The 24,929-nt window shown below is 41.9% G+C and overlaps 1 protein-coding gene and 2 long non-coding RNA genes across 4 annotated transcripts in view; 2 read left to right on the top strand and 1 right to left on the bottom strand.

Moving 5' to 3' along the window:
- LOC308477988 (uncharacterized protein) overlaps positions 1–24,929 on the top strand; it is a 256,849-nt gene that overhangs the window by 214,411 nt on the left and 17,509 nt on the right. The gene's annotated exons all lie outside the window — the stretch shown is intronic.
- On the bottom strand, positions 13,691–15,509 carry LOC308477999. The gene is made up of 2 exons (XR_013986799.1): positions 15,398–15,509; positions 13,691–13,987 (listed from the first exon to the last, which is right to left on the bottom strand). It is a non-coding gene; the product is annotated as an uncharacterized lncRNA (long non-coding RNA).
- On the top strand, positions 15,824–24,788 carry LOC308477997. 2 transcript variants are annotated; one of them, XR_013986796.1, is made up of 3 exons: positions 15,824–15,904; positions 18,052–18,142; positions 23,448–24,788. It is a non-coding gene; the product is annotated as an uncharacterized lncRNA (long non-coding RNA). The 2 variants fall into 2 exon arrangements; XR_013986797.1 differs by lacking the exon at positions 15,824–15,904 and adding an exon at positions 15,910–16,010.

Below are 24,929 nucleotides of genomic sequence, written 5' to 3'. Positions count from 1 at the left end.
TTTTTTCCCCTCAGCTCTTCCATCGGGGAGGGGTTGTGGAGAGACCTGCTTTAAATAATCTCTCCCTGCCAGCAAGCTTCCCTGAAGATTTCAACAACAATAATACTGTTATTATTTTCAGTCAACATGAATATTCACGGGCTACGTATAAACCTCGCCTGCTTAAATGGGATCGTTCTGTGAGGAAGCCAGTGACTCCTAACTCCTGGACTACAGCTAAAATATGTTGGTGAGGTAATAATGTAATAAACACGCCACTGGCAGTACAAAAACATGACCTGATGTATTAATTATATTGCAGAACAAAACAAAAAAAATGTAATGTTTGAAATGACGGCTTCCTGCAGGATATTCTGTTTCCAGCAGGATTCCAGTGAAAAACGGGCCTTATTCCCACTTGCAAATATACCAAGCCTTCTGAGCTCAAATGCTTTCCATGAGTGCTGTTATTAACCCTTTTTCTTTATCAGAGACGGGCTTGTTTAAAAACCTGTGTAGTCGCACTGAATGGTTTAATGTCTGCTGCGTTTGGCATGATATTTTTCCCACCACCACCTATGAATCTTCCCTTCTCTGCTGGCTGCTCCCCAGGACTTTTCTTTGGCTAGAAAGGAAGTGTAAGTCATTGGTTGCATGGCAGAACTCATGCCAATACTTGGCTGGGTGGCTTGGCTAGCTAGACTGGAGTTCTAATGCCCAAGAATTAAAACGACTCCCCTCTGTAAATAAGGCTAGGGCTGCATCGACAGTCAATTGGAGCCATGTCTATCCAAAATCGTGCTCCAGATAACCTGGTGTTTTGCAGGGACTTTAAAAAAAAATAATCACACCTTCTTGTGCATTTGATTCAGAAACAAGTGACTGCCAGAAACCAAGGGAATAAACAAAATATTTATTGTGGCTGCCAAAAATTATCAGATTAGGCTGGGGAGTAAGCCCCATGGAACTCAGTAGGACTTCCTTCTTCTTAGAGAACATGCATAGGACTGCACTATAAATTGATGGGAGAACAAAATCACACCCCAAAAATACTGTAGAGCTTGGGTTTTGGATTTCTCAAAACAGTCATTTACCTGCATCAGCAAAGCCATCAAAGTGGGCTAGGAGATCATAGATCTCTCAGCTGCATCAAGTTCTTCAGTCTTTGACTTTCTCAAATACACACCGGAAATCCTGTAGTCTGCTGCTATTGAGACCTGTGTGAAACCAATTTATACATGACATTGGTCACAGGAATTGACAATACCTACAAATGCGGGGGCGGGAGGGGATAGCCACAAGTTCCTTAGCGCTCAGTTTGTCCAAAGCCACTGGCCCATTTGACCTGAGCAGTGAGAGTTCCACAATTTCTGTGGCCTACAATATTGCATAAAGGAATACTGTGGAAGCGATCAGCACAATCCAGTGAAGGTCATTTGGCTTCTTCTCACTTAGTACTTTAGGCTTTTTGAAACATGGGAAACTGTCTTATTCAAGGCAAACTATTGGCTTATCTAGCACGTATTGTCCACACCGCCTGCATTGGCACTCCAATGTTTCAGGCAGCAGCCTAGTTGTAGCTGGAGAGCCCAGGGATTAAACCTTGGAGTTTTTCCATGAAAAAGTGTGTGCTCTACCTTTGAGTTATGGACCTTCCCATCTAGCATACTGAAAAGCAACAAGGACTGAGCTGTGACTCCATTAAAAAAAACCCTTCTGGCTTATCCCTCACTTTCTGCATTTCAATTAAAGCCCATTTTCCTGGATGGAGAGGTGTGGGCATCCAGGAAGGCTTCAGAGTGCTGGAGAAATGTTCAACGGGATGAAAAACAAACACACACCTCCCTTGGCCACCTTGCAACAATAAGGTAAGCTTAGCTTGGCACCCACAGAAATTCTAAAGAAATTCTAATGTGCCCTGGAAATGTGGCAGCAAAACAGATGCCTTTTTCACATGGGAAGAAAACTTTTGAGAAATGGGAGGACAAGTTGTGGCACAGCCCTATTACAGGCTGCTAATAGCCTAGGAAGCACAAACTAAGAAACCTTGCTCCAGAAGTCAGTTTTAATGCAGAAGCACTCATGCGAATATTTCCTTTTTCTGTATTTTAAGTGCTCCCTTTTAGGTTTTGTGTTTGAGGTCCCATGGTGAACCAGCAAAAAATTGCTTTGTGATCCCATTTCACATGAAAAGCATACTAGCTTCAGAGCAATTTCACATTGAACCACAATAAATCCACACAGGTCCTCTTGAAAACAGAGGTGGAAAAGGCGGAGGAATTCTTAATGGTTCTTTGTCGTCCAAAGAAGGTAGACACCTAGGCCATGATTTTGCTTCCCCACAACTGGGAAGACATGGCACAGAAGTTTTCCCTGAAGCAGTGAGCCACAACCCTATTCCATGTTTTGGTACTGGTGTGCCTCAGACCTTCAGCTCATCTGTTGTGGCACATTCCTCACTAAGTACTTGTAGATATTTCACATGCTTCTGCAGTGAAGAGCCAGTACAGAAGCCTTGGGAATAATGAGTTACTGAAAATGGCATGAGAAAGCCCTGCTGGACTGGAACAGTGGCCTATTTCCCACAATGGGAAATCAGATGCCTATGGAAAGTCTCTCACTGTTGTTCCTCAGCAAAGGTATTCTGTCTCATTCTTGAAATAGTATAGGACCATCATGACCAGTATCATCCTCTATGCATTTGTCTATAAGAAATGACATTTCCCCCTCAGTAGGAATGGGGAGCTTGTGGAATCTAACCGTCATCAGCACAAGTCAGCCTGGACAAAGGTAATGGATAATAGGAGTTGTAGTCCATCAACATCTGGAGGACTACAGGTTTCCCATCCATTGGTGTGTCACTAGTTCCTTAAACTGACACAAAATATTAGGATAAATAAATAAGCATGTGATTATTAACATTTCATCTCTGCATTCCGTACACATGGTTCAACTGTTTTTTCTTTACCACTGAGACATGACAGAAGGAATGGTCCAAAGGCAAAAGTGGATTCAGATTGAATATTAAAAGGACAAATTGCCTAAATTTCAGATAGCCTGGGTTGCCTAGCAAAGCTGTGAAATGCTCTTCACTGAAAGTGTTCATTGGCTGACTAAACAATTTGCAAGATTGCTTGAGGGGCTTTGTGTCATCTGTGCTATGTGGGGTGGACTAGGTGGCCTTCAATAAACCTACCATAATATTCTATGAACCTTTTATTGATATTTTGCAGTTTAGAATTTCTAATAAAACCTATATCAATGCTCTTAACAAAAAAATCAATCTTGAAACCAAGAGAGAGTTTTGCTATAAATGAGAAATCAGAAATTATTCTGAGGCAGTCCTGCCTATGATGGATTTTTATTTTTGCACACACAAAACTATAATTTTCTTAAACAAATAAACACTCCTTGAGAGAAATAGAAATAATAGCTTTGGGTAAATGTTTGCTTATTGTTTCTAGTGCTTTATGCACAAGGATTCTGCAGGCATCCTGAGCAGTTTGTGTGTAATATTCTGATTGGCTTAAAAAAAAAATCACTTACATAGCAGTGCTAAATTCTTAAAATGCCCTAATGGCACGCTAAGCATTTCCTAAACTTCCCTTACTTTAACTGCAGATGGTAAAAGGTTTCCTTTATTGTCCAGCCCCAGAGGATGGTGGGAAACCAACATTTCCATGAATGTAAATTCTAGCCTCTGCTAATTTTGATGACAGTGACTTCTCTTCTTTATGAGGTGCATAATGAGCTGGACCACAGTCTAGCCAAAAGCCATGACAAGCTCCAAGCATGCCCTGGTGGCCTCCCCTGCTTTCTGTACCCAAGGTTTAAATGCAGACTGCCTCCAGTCAGAGCACATGAAGAACCACACTCTGGAATAGACAAATGGCTCTTTTGTTTTACATTCTTTTTTTTAATTAGCCCCCTTTTTTAATGACCTAACTTAATATGTGTCAAAAGGTGCAAAACACAGCATGACTTCAGTTTTAAAAGGGAGCGTTTGCCTTTAATCTCGCAAGTAAAGCAAGTACCCTCTTTAACTATCAGCAGCAGCAATTACATTGTGCTTTATACATTGTGGGTTTCGTGCCACCTCATCAGCTGATTAAATGGTCAGGAATTTAGACACACACACACACACACACACACACACACACACCTGTTTTGTGGTGTGTTTAGAGCCAACATACTATGCTCTATATTCTTACATTTGATGGCGTGTTCAACACTATTGTCAGCACAAGGATGCAATCCTGGGCATGGTTACCAGGAAATAATTCCCTTTGAATTAAGTAGCACTTGGTGCAGGTACTTTTTAATTTTAACTGATTACATTTATAACTCACCCTTCCTCCCAGGAGTTCAAGGTGCCTTATATTGTTCTCCCAACCCATCTGATGCTCACAACTACCCTGTAAGGTAGTTTAAGCTGAGAAACAGTTACTCAATGAGTTTAAACTTGATCAACACTCAGTTATCGCCTGATACTCTAGCCTTTATCAATGATTTTGATTTTGAATTTGTCTACATGTTGTCACATGAAAAGTTAGGAACAGCATGGCAACAATGTGTGGTTTTTTGTTGTTGTTTGTAACCAGCAGATAATTTGCAACTGAAATTACACATGGAGACTGCTGGCCGCTATATTGAAAGATAATGTCCACACACGGAGTATTGCAGTGCATTGCTGTGCCCATGAGGAAGATGTGTGCAGAGTATACAAATGGATAAAAGACTCTAGGCTACATATTTATCTTATGCATGTCATTGGCCCCCTTGGAACCATATTAGAAAATAATAATGCATTGTGGGAAGGGCAGATGGATGTCTATATGTACAGTGACTATGATTATCTGCTGCATAATAATGGTTAGAAGCCCTACCTGACATTCTGTGTTTGGACAAACAATCCAGCAGGGATTTGTGTAGTTGGAGGGCTTTGAGAGCCACACCGGCAACCTGAGACCAAAGTGAGTTTATGCAAAGGCTGGGGATTCTTTTCAGGTTTTGTAAAACAAATGCATTTCTGTGATGCTGATCATGGCCACCTGCTATGCAGGGTGTTAAATAGGCTATCTCATTTCCATATGTGCATATGTAACTTAAGTCCTGAGTTCTTCTAGGCTGTCCTTGAAAGGGCTGCCAAGCAATTGAAAGGCATATATTCTATCACAATAAGCTTATTTCCGCAAAATCATCATTCCCTGCCCCAGGAGCAAGACCATCAGGGAAAAAGAAATATGTGCAGAGCTGTATTAAATTCCAGAAAGCCCCTTATATTTACCAGAATATAACTAAGCATCTTATATTATATTTATATGCATGTTTATGATACTGGAAAGCTCTCCCTATTTTATATTTGGTTTGCTTTGAAATTACGGCATAAAGGCTCATAACCTTGGCCCGAATGAGGCAATGTGTATGAGCTTCTCCACATGTCTCTTCCCAAAGTAGCAGCTCAGCATCCTGAACCTGCAATGCCCCAGCTATTTGAGTTCTGGGCTTCTCTTTAGAAGGCGCTGCCAATCCTGCCGAATTGTGCCAAATTATGTGTTGATTTTGTAATGCAGACTAATTTCCACCAGAGAGTAGGATGAGGCTCCCAAAATAGTTTTCACTTTTGACTAGGAAACGTATCAGCTGGGAACTGAAATCCTGCAGCCAAGAACAAAAAACAAAACAAAAAGCAGCCCCACGAAACCCGACCACCAAACATTGGAGACGTTCCCGTCTGAATTCAGAAACAAACCCTGTGACTCACCTCCCATCTCGCCTTGTAACTAATGGCAGGCCTTAGATCCAGAGGTGAAAAGCCAGCAGACTAATTCATTGAGTCACAGGGCCTCTTTAAAATATTGATTGGTTCCTGCAGTTAAGCAAGAGAAAATTGTCGAAATACTGGATTTCATCTCTACGGGAGCCTTTCCCTCATACAGTAACAAACACAGACACTTCTCAATAGGATCAAGGCTCTGGGCGAGAATGCACACACACACACACACACACACACACACACACACACACACACACATGTCTGTGTAGTACTAATAAAATAACAAAGTAGGCTTACTTCTGAACATTACTCTGCATGCCCGGAAACAACAATAGGCCGCCATACCACAAACAAAAGGACGATGACATTTCAGAACACAAAGTAGAAAATATGAAGCAAGGTTGTTGAATGAAAAACCCAAAAATTAATGAAGAGAATTTGCTCAGCTCTGGAAAGACCTCCTTGAGATAACCAAGGAGAAATAGTTTTAGAAGGCTGTTGGGAAATCAGAAGGGATTTGGATGATACCTGCCCACCTTTCTTTGTTCACGGCAATTGTTTATATCCTTTCAGGATACAAATTCTTCCAAGGTAGCTCAGAAGCAACATATAGTGACATGGTTGGTCATGACATAGTCATGACATAGTCACTGGATGCTTCCCACAGGGCAGCTGGGGGTAGAAGTAGCTATTTAGTGAACCATCATTCTGATTGGTTTGAGGAGAGACTAGCTGACATTGTGTCACTTCAAGCAAATGTTATAACACACTTTCCAGTGCATTTTCCCATCTCTGTGTTATTGCATACATTCCAACATGTATGTTGGAATTGGAACACACAACCTCCCATCCATACTCCTATGGGAGTCACATGACCTGTTTGACATCGCAGCACAAAATCGTGTGATATTACAGCACCCAAATGGCCACCATGCTCTCACGGGGGGGGGGGGGGAATGGGATGTCCCAGTTTTTCAAGGAAACTTGGAAGGTATGACTCTGGTGTAAATTCCACCAACTTAAGTTCCGCCAGCTAAGCCAAGATGAAACAATTACACGGTACAGTACAAGATCTGCCTTTCTAAGATTGCTCATCCCCCCAAATCTTGAATTTGGACCGCACTGTAAGTAACTGCTCAAGAATCTGGAATCAGATCCTCTTTCTTGCAAATATGAGATATTGCATGAATGCAGTAAACAAGGGACTGATACGATTAAAGAAAAAGTTACGAATTCCTTTTCCCCTGGGGAGATTTTAAAGAAAAGACTGGACAGCCATTTGCTGAATGGAGATCCTCTACAGCCCAGGAGACAGAATGTTGGATTTGCCTCTGGAAGATCTAGGGTTTTCTTTTTTAAAAAACAACCGACCTCACTGTGTGGGTATATCACTATTCAAAAGTTCTACATTCTGATAGTAGGGGTTATAGCTGTAGCTCAGTTGCCAAGCACATGCTCTGCGTATATAAGGTCAGCCAGGTTCAAGTCCATGACATCTCCAATTAGAGCATCTCTCAGGTAGCAGAGCTAGGAAAGACATCTGTCTGAGACTGCAGAGCTGCTGTCAGTCATGGCAGAGAAAGTACTGAGTTAGACAGGCCTTTCATCTGATTCAGGTATGTGTGGTGTGTGTCTATACACGCACACACAGTTTTAGATATATGGCATTCTAGTCAGGGCAGGTATATAAGGTCCTTTCCATAATTTTTTTTTTTGGGGGGGGTCACTTTTTACAGTTACATATTTTAGGAGCCCATCAGATCTGCATGATGTTCATTCTTCAAAATATATTTAAAAATAAACTATGGCATGTAAATGAGCAGTTTGTGTGTTTTTAAAATCACTTCCCCCCCTCTCTAAAACCAAATATTCCAAACTTTAGTGGGCCTGAGTCATTAAGCAGAGAAGTATACTACAATAATAAAATTATCAAGCAAGCTTTTGACAAGCAGTCATGTGCTTGTAAATGAAATTTATTTAGGTGCCACTCAAAACATTGTAATTAAGAGGTACAGAATGTATTACCAGATGGTTCCTGTTCAGTATCTATTTCCTTTGGAGAACAAGGTGATTAGGAGTAAGCACTAACTTGTAATTGAGCACTAAAATACCCTAAGGGCCTGATCCAGCTCCCATTTTAAGCTACCATGGCAAGTGACCTAAATAAGAAAAAGTATTTCCTTTCAAACTACAGGAAACATTTGGATAAATGGGAATGCTGTTTATACTGTATGTGCTGTATTTATACCTTGCATTTTGCTTCTGTCAACTATCAACTCTGGATTTCCAGCAGAAAAATAAAAAAAAATCGAGATGACTTCACTTCCACCTCTTTTGTATGAACCACATGAAACAAAATAGTTGGCTTCCCCAAAAACAACAGTGATGGCATCAATAATGTTTTGGATGTTTAAGACATTTAGGGCAGGAACAACCTGCATCAGAGGAGTAAGTTGCAAATGCACTGTAACGGAAGCCTGCTTAAAATTAAGAAGATTGCTGAGCATTCTTGAAAGTAACTTCTGGTGAAAAGTAAGTTTAGGAACATCGAGTATGGAATGGCTCATTCTGTGATGGTGATGTTCTAAATCGGGATAGAACAGATCTGGGGTTCAAATGTGGCCTTCCACAGCTCTCTATCCTGTCCCTTGTGTTTCTCCCCATCCATCGCCATCCCTGCTCCACACTCTCCTGAAGTGTCACTGAGAATGTGAGAATGTCTCTTGCTCTAACCTGAGTGGGGCTTTGAGAGCGGTGTAGGTATTTAGGAATCTTTGAGTAACCTTGCAGCCTATTCTACAAAAAGTAAGTGTCACATCACTTGCTCTCTTCACTTTGGCCCTGACCCCCTTTGATTCTGGCTATACTCAACATGGGCATGTATTTCCTGGAAGGCTGCTGTGGCGTTCAAACAGAGCCCCCAGTTGTTTCACAGACGATTGACCTGTACACCACTACTTTATTTTTCCGCTGCCACCAATTTTGTGGAAAAAAACCAGGGTTCCCCAGTGAAGTATTGAGTCTCAGTCAGGTAGAGTTAACAATGAAGATTAAAGTTTATTTCAAACACAAACAAGTTTTAAAATATATTCGAAACGCTGTCACTCTATTCCCTCTCAGTCTTGCCCCTGTCTCTAACTCACTCTGACTCCTCTATCTCCCCCCCCCCCCCGCAAAAGAACCAACCAAACTAACTGTCAAAACCTCTGGGCTGAGCCTCAAAATCAGGTAGGGTATGCCTCCAGGCTTTCTTATTGGTCAACCTATTAACCCTTTTCCTCTCCCCCAATACAAGCGTATCCCCAAAGAATGAGCAAACGCCACAGTTGCCTTAGAAACAATGCATTCCTCAGGCTGAAAACACTTCCACGCCCCTGGTTTAAACCCTTGGTTTTCTCAAAGCTGAGGACAGCATGAAGCCTGAGACAAAAAGTAAGCTGATGAAAACTGTGGATAATTTATTGATTTAAAATATTTATGTCCTGTGTTTCCTTAATAAAAGCTCAAAGCGCCTACCAGATGAGAACTACAAAATCCAAAGATCCAGAAGACAGACTCATATGGGAGTTGGTGGTCCTTCAGGTCCTCTTGTCCTGAGTCGTATAATGGCAACAGAGGGGGTAAAGACTGCATCGAGATGGAAAACAACGTTGTTGCCAATATGCCACCGGCAGTGGTGAAGCTACCTGCTCCGGCACCGGGAGTGGCATACATCTGGAGGTGTTGCTGGCGCGTGCCCCAGGGGGTGTGGTGCACATCACATTCCAGGGGGCGTGGTGTGCTTCATGTGTGTGTGGCAAGTGGCACACGTCCCAGGGCGTGTGCTGCAAGGATCCAGGGGTGCTGGGGACAGGGGTGGCCACGATGTCACCCCCGGATGTCACCCGGGGCAGACCACCACCTGTCCCCCCCCTGCATCTGCCAGTGGCCACCGGACCAGAATTAGGCTGAGAAATTTCCTGGCATCCAGTGAAACTAATGGAGTACAGGACAGAACTTAAACTGGTAAGAACTCTCAAAGTATGGTTCATACCAGAAAGATAATTAAATCTTTCGCTCATTTTGCTGCATTTGGGGCAATAGTTTTTAAGTTCTTCATTATTTTCTTGTGGTTATGAAATACCGTTTACTAAATATTTGTGATATAGGTGTTGTGGTTATAGATTTGGGCTTCTAAATGGTGTTTCTGTGTGCTCTGGCACTTGTCCCCATGTTCTGTGCATCAGAAGTGGTTTAGTCATGCTGGCCACATGACCCGGAAAGCTGTCTGTGGACAAACGCCAGCTCCCTCAGCCTGAATCAAGATGAGCACCCATAGTCGAATTCAACTGGACTCAACCGTCATGGGGTCCTTTACCTTTTTACCCTGTGGTTATAGATTTGGGCTTCTAATTTAGAAAATGTAAAGATGGAGGCTTGCAAAAGGTGAAATAGGCAGATATTGTTTTGTTGACCATTAGAACATGGGGCCATCCAGCAAACTTGATTGGCAGCAGCAGGTTTGTTAGAAATAAAAGGAAGTACTTTGTCAAGGTAATACATAATTAACTTGGGGGATTCATTGCCAAAGGATGTGGGGATGACCACTAGCATAAATTTAAGAGGACATGGCAGGCTCTAAACTCACCACACACCTTTGACACGTCAGTAGGAGCAAATAGAATGCCACCGCTCTATAAAATATTGCTCCACAGTGACTTTGCCACATCAGCCACCACCTTTCCACACATCAGAATCCACCCCACCGCCGAGAAAGTAGAAAACAGGTTTTCACATGTCCACTATGGATCAAAACCTCTTCAGTGTATTTACGGTCTGATAAAATACTAATGAGCAACTATTTGTCAGCCGATATGGTTGCTTTATTTTTACTTCAGTGTGGCTAGAAAGCCTAATACTTGTCTTTTATCAGACACATCTGTATTTAAATAGTTAAAAGGCAGCAGTCAGCAAGAAAACCATTGTTTTGCCTTAAATGCAAGACAGAGGTCTGGATAGCTCAGTGATTTAGGTAAAAGATCTTTCAGATATATGAATGCATCTCTACAAGCCAAAACGTGAATGTCCCTCCTTTTTTTATTACTGCATAAACTCTGCTATTATGAAGCTTTATGATGCCACAAATATTTTTCATTCTGGTTATTTTTAAAGGATTCACAAGAGTTGGACCTTTGAAAGTGAGATTAAATAATTTAAGGACCACAAATAAAGGGAGAAAAGATTGTAGTTCATGGGGGGCGGGGAGAGTTGTTATATGCTTCCCGTATTTTCTGGAAAAGACTGGCATTAGTGCTCAGAGGCAGACAGCTTTGTAGAGGAAGTCACTACAAGTGGGCAATTTCATGAGCAATATATATTGATCTGGGTTTCATACTGTACTTTGAAAAGTTTGCTCAAAGATGAGGAAGACAAAAGAAGCCATCCAGAGGCAGCCTTATTGAATTTGCTGGCTTCCAATCAAGCCTCTGAAGGAGGAAGTTCATTTTCTAATGTGCAAGATTGCATTCCTGTAACTTCTCAACACACAAGGCGGCCCAAAGTTCCATTGCACAGGACACATTAAAATGAACCAGAGATGCATGCTATGCAGCAAAACTAATTCATTTCTTTAAGAATTGTATTTCTTTCCCTCAGGGAGGCCAAGTTATGTCATGGTTTTCTCATCTCCCACAACAATCCTCTGAGGTAAGTTAGGCTCAGAAACAGTGACAATCACCTGGTGAGCTTCGTGGCTTAGTGGGGATTTGAATCTGGATCTCCCCAACCCTAGCCCTAACCCCAGTAGGAGTCTCTGGCCTTGAAAATCCTCTGTATGCATGGGGGGGGGGGGGATTTCCTGACATGTTCTAACAATTAATTTAAGAAATAAGTGTATTGGGAGTGCAGCTTGCCACCACATTACATGTGTACATTCTCCCCAAATTGACACCTGCAAAGTGTAAACGTATCCTCAGATTAAATACACAGGAGTAATTCAAGGGGTGCACTTCCTTGTCCCCTCTGGCATAGTATCTGTGACTTTTAAGCATCATCTGGCAGGCTGACGTTCTACTGGTATAGCTTTTCTGGCCACAAAGAGAGATATATGGGAAATCACTTCACCATGTGGATTTCTGCTTCTCATATATAGTGTTAAAAATCCCCGTCTAGGAATGCACCAAAAACACAATTCTGTGCAAGATTCGTAAAAGAAAAGTTTTCCCTGAAGAAGGCTTTCACACATTCGAACACGACTGGAGAACTTCTGGCTCTCCAGATGTTTCCGGAATACAATTCTCATCTGTATGGCCAGGAATAATGGCAACTGTAGTTCAGAAATGTATGGAAGGCCAAAGATTCCCCACACTGGGCATATTTTTATAAACAAATTGCTGGCATCAGTTCAGGTTCACTACCACCTCTCTTTACTCTTTCAGCTTCTGCTGAATTTCGCTTCTGCTTTCCGTTTTCATTTCATCCAGCTGTTAAAAGTACAACAGCCTTGCTACGGCAAGGTGGCAACCCTACGAAAACCCTTTGGATCGTGGGCAACATTTTCCCAATCAGAAGTGGAAGAGGAACATTGAGTAAATCCATGAGAGGCTTCTTCATCGAACCTCAAGCTGAGCTGTTTCAAATTAAGCTTAAATTGAACTGTGCCATTTCCCACATAGGAGTACAGGGCAGGTTTTCTGTCCCTGAGGTGGTTGGCAACTCTGTTGAGAGATAACACACTTCAGATTTCCTTCCTTTCTTTTTGCCTGCTTTGTGGCTGATGCCACAATTGTCGGTCTCCTTAGTGGTTTCTGAAGTTTAAATAAGCTGTATTTGTGACAGTGGGAAACAATTAGGCCCAGCTTTGCAGTCTGGATGAGGGGGAAAATGGCCAGATTGATCTCCTAGGACCAAAGCAATGAATTTCAGGCTCTCACTGATACCATGTTGATGAGTGGAGAGTATTCAGTATGTTTTGCAAACAAAAATAGCTATTTTGAATGCTGCTGTACCCTATCTCCATTCCATCACCGCAACCAAAGCTGTGCTGCAAAATTAAATCCCTCCCTGACATTGCAAATCAAAATCATAATCTAGAAGTGAAAACACATATATACCCCTTCCTGAAATATTCATCAAGCAGCCTAGCTAGGCCTCAATTAACATCACTTAATTGAATCATCCAAAACTTGGTCTTTTTGGCACAGTGTTTAGCGCTATGCATTCACTGGAAATAAGAGCAAAAAATGAGATGTGCAAGTTGCTTTTGGTTTTAATTATTTTAAGCAATGAATTGGGTCAATCAGAAGTATCATTTCTCATTCTCTGCATGTCATTCACTTTGCACTGATATGAAGTGTAGCACTTTCTGAAAATTCATCCTTTTCACTTTTTTAAAAAGAACAACACCAAGGACATTTCAATTAGTTGTCCTCATTCCATCAAACTAAATTTAGTCCAGACATGTCAGTCTCTGACTTTTAAACTTCCCTGTTTTTATACAATCTTCAACATCATTTAATAATACTTTTTAATTTTTAAGAAAAAAGTTAGCTCTCGTAGGAATTCTGTACTAAAGTATTATATAGAACAATTTAAATATTTAATAATTAATATTTCCATCATTACACTGTGGTGGCTTCTTTGAAGTAGCCAACAATTAAAAATTTTAAACTAGGGTGGATCGGTATCTGGTTAAATTGTTTTTATTTCATGTAAATCAAACCAGTATTATCCATTTGGGAAGCATTTGGGAGTTCAAATAACCCTTTGTCATACCAGAGAGCATTTATAATTCACTGAATCTAATAAAGTGAGTACATTTTTGACACTTCTCTCCGTCAAACAGGAAGCCTGAGATTAGATGCCCCCATATCAAATAATATCACTAGCATTTAAAAAATACTTTTAAAGTAGTGCAAACTTTAATTTCGCATCAAATGAGCCTCTTCATGTGGTGAATAATTTTCTTCCCTCTGACACAATTTAATGGCAATAATTTTGTAAATTGTCAATACATAATCATATCAGCACATGCTTGCTTTACAAATGGCACCTCCAGAGCGCACTAATTAAACAGCCTGCCTCACACCGTATCATCTTAGTAAACAAATGTAGGGAAATTCTCCCTCCAAGGCACCCTGCTCTTTCCAAAAACCACTGTGAGGACTCTCTCTCTCTCTCTTTCACTCCTGGAAATCCGTTTGTTAAGCTTCTGTTTCATTTGCCTGCCTTTCAGTTTAAAGCGAGCCGCAGCCACTGCGAACACAATAATGAAAGAGGTCATGGAGCACCAGTTGTGCATGAAAGATGCGAAAATTTACTGCAAATGAGACAAGAGCAGTAAATTCATTTTTATTCAAATTACTGTCATCATACATTACCACTTCTCCTGTAAACATTGTGCTTCAGACAGTGTGACAGCATATTATTATTTGTGAGATTATACTATTATTAAGCTATTAACATGTCACCTCCTGCTTGAAACAATGACTCAGCTTGCTACTGCATAATAGGACAAGTTAGGAAGACAAGCTGAGGTGACTGAAAGGTTAGCAGTAAGAAGGCAGGCTGGGCTTAGAATGACAGCTGGCACTTAAAGGCCAACATTTATTCAAAAGAATCCACATAACTATTTGTTGTTGTAGTTGTTGCTGCTGCTGATATTAAATGCACACACCCAATTCATTTCCACCAACCGGTCCTTTAATTCTCTTTCTCTGAGCCTTATTACACTAATTCTCTAACCGTCAATTATTTCGGGCGCGGGGGGGGGGGAGAGAAAACATTTCTTCAAAGGCAGAGCCAACCAGGAAACAAATACAGAGACAATGAGCCTAATGGTTTAAAAAGAGAGAGAGGAAGAGAGGAAGAAAACCCAACCCCAGTCCGATAACCGTTCTTTCATTCACAACATATGGCTGCCTAATTGTGAGCTTAATAAAGAGAAGTTCAGCTTTGACCGCTCGGATGCTAGAAATGAGAGATCAACAGGGCTCATACCATGCTATTACATGGCCTCTTCCTACTTTTGACAGAAAAGCTGTAAGTTGTCCTATAGGTATTATCGCTAGATTCCCCAGGAGGTTGCTAATGATTAAAATTTTATGGTTTATAGGCTTCAAAGGCATTTACTGTAGCATTGCCATCCAAAGTTACTGTGGCATGCAGATCACAATGCATCATATGCTCTAATTTTACCTTGTGTAAGTGCTTGTGACAAATCCCCCCACGATAGCCCTCCTACTTAGTATTCTTTTAAAAACTTCATTTGCTTCAAGGGAATATATGCCTCTCGTCTAAGAATATGTATGGGGGGGGGGAGTGGAGGCCTGGGGTCCAGAAAATGCATGGCGCCTGTGGCTTAATTTTGGCCCTGGATTCCAAAATATTAAAGCTCAAAATGTGTTTAACGCCCATCAGCTGCCACTGGGTTTAAACAAACAAATAAACAAACATTCTAGGCAATTTTTTTTTCTGGGAGGAAAAACACAGAACTAGAAAACTACCTTATCCAATTCAACTTATGGAATGCTCTGCCACAAGGTGTGTTGATGGCTCCTGGTTGGGACTACTGAATGGGGATTGTAAAATCTCATAAGCCCAGAGGGTGTGCTCAATAGCTGTATGCCATGGTTACTAAATTAATTTATTTCATTTATATCCCACCTTTCCTCCAAGGAACCCAGGGCAGCATATGTGGTTCTTTACCCTTCAGTGTTTATCTTCACAACAACCCTGCAAGGTAGACTAGGCACAGAGGAAGGAGATTGGCCCAAGGTCATCAAATGAGCTTCATGGCTAAGCAAGGAGTTGAGCATGGGTCTCTCCAGTCCAAGCCCAAGAGATGGCTAACCTTTCTTCTTCTTTTTTCACCCAAGGGTCACTTTCACCCTTGACCAACCCTCTGGGGCTGAACTGGCCTATGATATTTTGCTGCCAGAGGCAAAAGGCAAGATAGTGCTTCCCCTGTCCATGATCAGAAGGTGACTGGACTGAGGGCTGACGCAATCGTCAACACTGGCAACAGGATAACAGCATCTTTCAGCACACATGAAGGCTGGTAGCTCATTCAGGGTATGCAGCACAGGCCACCTGGCGTATCTACTCTGCCCTCCAACAGAGAACAGCCAAGGAGGAGATACTGGTTCCATCCCTCATCAACTGCCACCTGAGGTAATTGGCTTACTCTGTCCAATGGCCGCACCAGCCCTTCTCTGGGGACTGTCTCTCACACAGAGGCAAACATAAACGCAACTCCATGAAGTTCAGTTGAGGAGAGGTGTGTTTATTATCACCCTCTCTCTACTCGTGAAATGATCTATCTGACGACCAGAAAGGGGGCAGTTTGAATCCTCATCAGGTTTTACCCCAGCCAGCGCTGTATCTGCTTCCAGGGTGGGGAACCTCTTTGGCCTAGAGTGGGGAGCAGATGTTTATCACTTAAAGCTTCCAATTGTTCCTCCGTCACCACATGCGGCAGCTAGGTGTTGCTTATGGGCCAAATTGAGACCTCTGCTTGGTCAAATTTGGCTTAGAAGCTAGGAGTTCCTTACTCTGGTCTGTTTAATTTCTCTCTCTCTCTTTGCTACTGTCGCCACCAAAATCAGTGGAGTTGGGAGGGCATAACATTTGCTTTGAGGGCTGGATTAAAACTCTAAACAGGGTTAGTCATCCCTACTGTAACCACTACATGACACTGAAACCTGCATGTTAAACAACAGGATACCTCTTGGGAATAAACCAGGTCTGGAGAAAGCAGTCACATTTGCATCTTGCTTGTGCAGTTCCTGGAGGTGACTAGCTCACTACTGTTGGAAAACAGGGTGACTGAATAAATGGATCTGGGCCTGGTCCCACAAAATTCTTCTTACATGCTTAGAAAACATTATTCCAAGCTCACCCTTGGAGCATTTCTCTTACTGCCAGTGAACCAAAGCTTTATTAGCAAAATATTTTTTCATGTTCGTAAGCTAAATAATTTCAGCCACCTCATTAATACATAGGAGCCTACAGACTGCTTTGCTTGTTACCCCACATTTAAAAGGCAGGCCCTAACCTTGCCTTTGTTCTGCAGCCACACTGCTGTGTTTTCACTTGGATTTTTGGCATAGGTATGAAAGAAATGATAATAAGATAGAAATGGTTTTATCCAGATGTGGTTTTACATTTATAAAGTTCATTTACAGTGTAATCCTAAACAGATTCCCCTCAGAAGCAAATCCCAGAAGATTCAATGACACTTCCTAGTAAAATGTGGTTAGGATTGCAATCTATGGGGCTTACACAGGATATAGGATCACAGCCTAAATTATTCTTTTTGCTGTCTTTATGAGTTCCACTGAAGCCTGGCTACTTGTTCATGTATTGCTGCCTCTGAGTGTGCGAACACTTTGATTTCCCTTGCTCTTTAAACACCATCTCTTTTATTAAGTTTAAACATGTTTATGTAAATAGCTTTCTACCCTTCTTGCTTAGCAGGTGTCTTGTGGGGGGAAATCATTGTGTAAAATCAAGTAAATACTAAGGGTTTCAATAGCTTTTCTCAAAATTAGTTTGGAAAGTGCCTTGTGAGGTAGAACAAACAGAGAGACATCAGTGTGTTATTAATGATACCTTTTTAAGCTTGCAAAGGAATAGAAAAGAAAAGAAAAGACAGTCAAACAAGGTTCTAACACCTCAAAGGCTCCCTTCTTTATGTGTTGGATACAATGAAAGCTACAATCCTTAACTACACTTCTTAGGCTCTGTGCTTAGAAGTGTCATTTTAAGCAATATTCTGGGCTTGAAGAATACATCTTTGATGTCTTGAAAGCTTGGATAATATGTACTATTTTGTTATCTTTGTCCTTAAACAGCTAAGTAGCTCAGAAATATGCAAATGTGAATAGCCAACAGGTCCCTATTTAAATCTTTTGCAAAATTATAAACACAATTCTGAAGATGCTGGTGGTACCTACATATGAAAGGAATGTCTGTGAGCCCTGATTGGAGATTTCCCTTCTCTCTCTTGTTTCATTATTTCTTTCATCTGTCTTTATTTAGTACAGAATAACAGACACCCATTACAGAAGGACTACATTACTTCTGGGAACTGACCCTCCTTGTAATTGACTCCCTCTGAAGACTGGAGATACTTCAAAATAGAGCCTAGTGATATATCTGTCCTTTCCTATGTTTCCACAGCTCATCCTGTCTCCAAACGGCATAGCTCCGGTTTCAGTGATACGTCCCAGCTGCTAAAAATGCTGTGGCTCTCTGCCATTGTCAAACAACTCAGTCTAATCTCTCTCTTTATCGCTCATTTCCCCTTATTTATACAGGTGCCTGAAATGCATGGGGGCTGAGAGGGATTAAGAATATTACATAATTTGTGACTGTCATTGGCTCTTGAAAACCTGAGCAAGGAACAAGGTATGGTCCAAAGGCTTGTGAAGCCACCACCTGGCAGGTCTGCGTTGGGTCAGTGCCTGGGTGGGTGCCTGACTGGGGAACGCCTTGCGATCCATGACAGAAGAAAGGAAGGATATAAATGTAAGAAAATATTTCTAATCCATTCAGTCCATTCAGCTTTGTCATAATAATCAGTCAGCCTCTGACTCCCTTTCAGAACAATATTCATATCCAGAGGCTTCCCAGGAGTTGCTAGCATGTATGAAGGAAATCGCCACAAAGGCCATAAACCTGTACTTCTTGCTACCCTCCATGCAGCTTGTGACTGTTTTCTCAGGATGGTCCAAGAAATCCCTGTAGCAGCAATAATACAGCCTGCCTTTTGCTTTTTCACACAAGGATGTCCCACGCAAACTGCAGACTTCACAAGAGCTCCCAAAAGTCAAGTGTAAACTACTTTCATCCTAAGCATGTTTACTTAGAAATGTGAACAACTGAGTTCAGTGGCACTTACTTCCCTGCCATTGTTGCTTAAGGGTAATAACCTAACTGGCAATCCCGGTGCTCATGATGGGTGTTTTTCCCTGCCTGTTTTGCATCAATGACATACATTGCACCAAAGGCCATCAATGCAGTTTTGAGGACTTGAAATTCTCCCGGACCTTTTGTTATTTCTGTAAGGATGGGTAGTAGCAATTACAGTGGTACCTCTGGTTACGTACTTAATTCGTTCCGGGGGTCCGTTCTTAACCTGAAACTGTTCTTAACCTGAAGCACCACTTTAGCTAATGGGGCCTCTTGCTGCTGCCGCGCCGCCAGAGCACGATTTCTGCTCTCATCCTGAAGCAAAGTTCTTAACCCAAGGTACTATTTCTGGGTTAGCGGAGTCTGTAACCTGAAGCATATGTAACCTGAAGCGTATGTAACCTGAGGTACCACTGTACTGGCTGTGCATTTCATCAACTGCACCTGTTCCAAAGGTCCCAACCCTTTTCAGAATAGAGGTGTCTGCACGATCCTTATCTTCAACAATACTTTTCATGGCACTGCCCTTGACGTTAACTGGATAGGGTGGCATTTTACCCCAGAGTAGACATATTGAAATTAATGTACATAATTTAGCCATATTCATTAATTTGGGTGGGTCTGCTCTGAGTAAAAGTTAGTTCGCTGCCACCCATAATGTTGCAGCATTCCTCCTGATAACCACAGTGCAGACAAGTGAGGACATACCCAACATTTTCTTCAGCAACCAGACTGGCTGCTTGTGCCTTTCCAGGCCCAGTTCAAAATGCTCGTTTGATATCTTCATGGCCTGCAACAAACATGCCTTAGAGACCACCTCTCCATGTAAGACCCTACTCTACCAATCATGCTCTGTTTATCACCATTACACACAAGTAAAGTCATCAACATCTAGATAGGACTGGCTCTACCATTATACAGTGAGACAACCATCTGAGGCAGCAGATGCACAGGGCCAGCATAGCAGCTGGTTATTCTTCCTCAGACCTTCAGCCATTCCCCTCTGTTGCAGCATGACCTCTCCTGGGCCCTCAAAACTGACATGGTGCCTCAGGTGTAATGAAGCTTGCTGCCCCATCATCTGTGTTGATGCAGCTGTCAGTCCAATCAGCTTCTGTATGTGGAATGGGAAGAGGGCACTATAATTTGCTCCAGGCCACAAAATGTCTTGGGCCAGCCCTGCAGAGCTTGCGCTACAATTGCCTGTTGTTCTTTTACTTTCCTGTTTTCTGTTTTGTTGTATTGTATGTAAACTGTCTTGAACCCAGGAAAGGTTAATCACCTCCTCCTCATAAGCTAACTCTCTTTTGTGCGCACACCCCATATCCACATTAGCATTATGAGGCCTGCATGACATCAGGAATTCCCTGCTCAAATCATAATTTCAGTTCTGCTCTACCTAAGTAGCTCAAGGGATGTTGCAAGGCTTGGGAAATCAAAACAGATGGAAGGAAGCATTTCCAGTTAGATTATTATTATTCTTATTGTGCTGGAATAGTCCTGAAGAAATCTTGCAGCACCTTTTAACAGTTAAAAATCCCATGAAAAATAGCCAGGTACCTCATTAGACCAGCCAGTCAACATGGCAGTCAGTAGTGCACCAAGCCCAAGGGGTAAGCATTTGGTCCATTTCCTGATCATGTAAAGGAGCATGCAAAATATTGAGCGAGGGCCATCTCAGCTTCCCAGAGCAACTGCCCATATATCCTGGGAGAGGATTGCCTCACATTTTGACAACCATGGCTTCTTGCTTTCCTGATTGCCTCAGGTTCTGACATGTATATATCCTTCTATGTGAGAAAGTTCGCAGTGTTTGCATAGCAACTTCTCTCAGTCACCTCCAAGACTAAATCAAAAGTGCTAGGTAGAGGTACTTCAGCCAAAGAAATTACAGCTAGCACCTGGATATAGTGCTATGCAGTACCTTTTAGTATTTTCAGACTATCCCTAACCATAACAAGGACCGATATGTCCCAAGGGCCTTCTAGGGGTCAGACATACTGATTCAGCGCAACCAACCATTGCAAAACCCAGGCTGGAGCTAGACACATCAAAAAAGTGTTTCAGGAAAATGCGTTCTAACCTTCATAGTGCAAAATCACGTTGGCAAAAGATGGGACTCCACAGTGCCATCTGTTGTCACAGTGTTATATATAAAATGCTTTTTGTTTACTAATGTAGCCAAGTCCCCAGTCTAGACATGGCCTTATGTAGTAAAGCATGCTTCCTCAACCTCGGCCCTCCAGATGTTTTTGGCCTACAACTCCCATGATCCCTAGCTAGCAGGACCAGTTTTCAGGGATGATGGGAATTGTAGTCTCAAAACATCTGGAGGGCCAAGGTTGAGGAAGCCTGTAGTAAAGGGACAGGGATATTCTATAAGCACAAATCAATTGTTCTGAAGTAATCGTTTATAGTCACAACTGCCCAGTCTAGAGCCTGGGGGGATTCAGGCTAACCTCTAGGGATTTTATCGCGATACCCAAACTATAGTTATTCTGCCTAAAGCACAAGTAGCACTGAAACTTGCCTTGAGTGTACTATTAAGAAACAGCAAGTCAGTGTTGTATTCTTCGAGTTTGATAAGGATCCCATAGGTTACCCAAAGGATACCCAGAGGTTGTAATAACCTTATTCATAGGACCAGAAATGCTATAAGGGTATGCCCAAAACCAATAGCAAAGTACATGCCCCCAGTACTTACTGCAGATTTGAAAGAAACATGGCAAGACTTGTGCTTACCACATAATAAAATGGCAGGCCAGTAGCGGTAAGGCTTGCAGTGACTTGCAAAACAAAGTGGAGTCTGATAGCACCTTAAGAGGTATATGGTCAAATTCAAATCTACATTCAGCCATTGTTAAGGTTGAGCTGTGGGTAGGTGTCGGCACCCGAGAGTTTAGCCAAGTAGTCAACATCAGGGTGCAAGGCCTGGAGAACAAGACCAGGAGCTGGATCAGAGGAAGATGTTTGTATTCATGGATGTAGCCAAGGGGAGGCAGGGAGGGGCAGCTGCCCCCACTAAATCAATAAAAATCAATAAAAATACATAGCTAACGGAGGTTCTGCGCCCCCCCAAAAAAATCCAGGCTATGCCCATGTTTGTATTGCCTCTGCATAATTGCAACCACAAATGGGGAGAAGGCTCTTGCACTCAGGTCCTTCTTATGGGCTTCCCATAGGCGGTTGACCACCATGAGGACAGGATGCTAGATTAGATGGGCCTTTGGAATGATCCACCGTGGCTCTTCTTACATTCTTACAACCAGGAACCACACGAGAAATACACAAAAACCTTTAAGCCAGGAAGACCTTGCTGTTAAGGCAAAGTCTCATCTGAAAAGAGGGAGCCTTTCAGCACCTTTCCTGTTCAGGAAGGTCTAACGGCCAGGATGTCAGTCTGGATCATGAAAATGCACCACTCCCTGGAAGATGTTCCAAGCTCTGGTAGTTCACCAGCTTCTACATATAGGTGCAGCTGCACATAGAATCACATCAAATCAAAGTTTCCTGGTTCTGCTACAGCAGCTCCTGACTTCCATGATGCTCACAGGACAAATCAGACCTAAAAACTCTTAGGCTAAACTGTTTCACAGGCATGTGAAGGTAAAACTGGAAATGGTGGAGGGAGGATCATGTTTGCTACCCTGGAGGAAATGTAATTAACAGAAATATATACCTGTAGGCCACAGTGCTGCAAATGCTTGATCTGCCATCATGCATTCCACAAAAAGTTATTTGAGGATCACAGCTAGAAGAATTGGTGTGTGTGTGTGTGTGTGTGTGTGTGTGTGTGTGTGTGTGTGTTTATGTGTTTATATTTTGCATCAATAACTTTTCTGTGTTATAGCTTTACTATCACAAAAGTTCACTGTCCTCTGAAAGAAACACCTTTTCTACTACTACTACTACAAGGACTTATTTGCATTTCAGAACACCAATGATACACACAATGCATATTATTCTTAAATATTTGGAGATATGCTCTTGCCACTACTTCACCCAGTCACTTATAATGGCATGCTTTCTCCTATCACAATAGATGAATAAGACATTTAGGGCAAGCTGTAAAGGGCAGAAATCTTCCATTCTCCACTTCCTACCAACATGGCAGGCTTCCTTTTCAGAATGTTGGAAACTGTTAAAAGCTGCTGAATAGGAGTCACCAAACTCCCTTCATTCTGTTATGAATGCCGGCTCTCATGTGTTCACTGCTGATTAGACTACATTATTTCTATGATCCTATTGGGCTTCACACAAGGCATAGAGGCACTTGCCCTTATTTGAAACTAGCAGACACCAGGAGAATTTGCTGATTGCTAATGAGAAAGTGAAGGTTTTGTTGATATCATCTGGGACATTCTTGCTGTGGTCTGCTATTAAGATCTGGAGCTCTACATAACACACCATATTAAACAGGCAGTGATTTTATTATGGGATCAGTATAACTTTTCATGTCTGTTGTATTCCAAAAGCGTATGCTGAGACACCTTTTTCCCCCAGAATATGAAACATAATACCGTGGTTCAAGCTGCATTATTTAAAAAGGGGCAATGTGGTTCATAATGTTACATTTATTGCATACTCTTTAAGCCACTTGACCCATATAAATATTACTATAGAGTTGCCCTCAGTTATTAAATTCTTATTGCTTATAAAATGGGCAGCAGGAAGTATATAATCTATAGAGTAAGGTGTGTTTTGATCTGAGTGCTTTGGAGAGAGGAGGAACGCTAGGAACAAATGGGTTTCAATTCTTTCCATATTCTGAAATCTTTTTCTTTTCTTTTCTGGCTTTAAGCAACCAGCAGGTTACTCATTCAATTATGCCTCGGTGTGCCAAACAGCAGTTTGACTCTTGAGAGTTGGAAACAGAAAATTCACGTCTTCTGAGAAATGGATTTCAGAGACTTTTGCCTTGCTTTGGATGGGACTGGCAGCGCTGAAGTCGAAACCTCAGGATACATTCCAGCCTGACGACAGGAAGTGTCCCTCTGATTTTACTGTGTGTTTCTGTAGTGTCATCAACAGTGATTGCCTATGCTCACTTGTTTCCACCCCTTCCCGGGGAAAAAACACAAATCCAGCCGCAACATTTAGGAAGTGTCAGTATATATACAGAGACCCCTGCTTCCCCTTCCTCTCATGAATTGACTAGAAATGTATGGAGCAACTGTCCGTGTCCATGACTTTTGTCACAGCCCTTTAAACACTAGGGTTATCTTTCCAAGAGGGGATACAGTTATTCAAGCCGGCCTTGTTTCCACCTGGTTAGGCTAGCTGAGAATAAACCAAGCCCAATGCTTTCTGGAAGCACTGCTTATAGAACGGAGTTTTCGAATACATTTCCTTCCCGTAGCTTTCAAAGTATGTTCTCTAAGAGCACAAGGCACATTCTCTCCCCCTCTCCTCCTCCTCCTCCTCCTCCTCTCTCTCTCTCTCTCTCACGCACACACGTATGTGTGTATTTATATACCAGACAGAGACAACAACATATTAACATAGGTAATTTCACTTCAGAGTTGCTAGGGCCAGCACCTCCAGACCTAGAGGTTACTGCTGTCAAAGCGGGACCTTTTTCTTCCTGTCACTCCTTTCAGAGATGAAGGAAGAGATTTCCCTTAGCCTACAGCATTTAGCGTGGAGACGCTCTACCACAACATTTTGAAACTATAGAAATCATGAAGCCAGCCTGTGACCTTCCATTTCAGTGACAGTACAGGAATCCCTGGAGCGGCGGAGGCATCCTCTGATATTTGGAAAAGTGTCATGTTTTCTTTACAGAGAAAACTGTCATATTGTTGTTGGCATAAAATACAACACTTCCTGGAGTTGTGATTTCCTTGTTTGCTACAAAATGTCACCTGGGCAACTGACGTGTGTGTGTGTGTGTGTGTGTGTGTGTGTGTGCTGGTTTTTTGTTTTTGTTTCTTTGCTTAGAGCAACTTGCTACTTATGATATTCAAATAAAGTAGCACTTGATACCCCAAAGCCATACTGGAAAGGCAGAGCAATTACAGATGTCTAAAATTCTTCCCACAGATGCATGGGGCGTTGTAAAAGATGCAGATCCCTGCTGGAATTTCATTGATAACAAGCTAAATATAGCTCTTGTATCATTTGAAATGTTTTGATGTTCTGTGCAACAATTCTTCGTACTGAAAAAGAATAAAATACCAATACAAGCCTCTGAGTAATTTTTCAAAGAAATGACTCCAAAATAAGCAATTCATAACTGTTAATTTTGTAACATAATGGAAAGGCTAAACCTGTTCCATCTTCA

The sequence above is a fragment of the Podarcis pityusensis genome (assembly GCF_964106645.2).
Source record: "Podarcis pityusensis genome assembly, chromosome: 5".
Taxonomy (NCBI): Eukaryota; Metazoa; Chordata; class Lepidosauria; order Squamata; family Lacertidae; genus Podarcis; species Podarcis pityusensis.
Note: the sequence above shows the minus strand (reverse complement) of the source record. Positions and strands in the feature narration are given on the sequence as shown.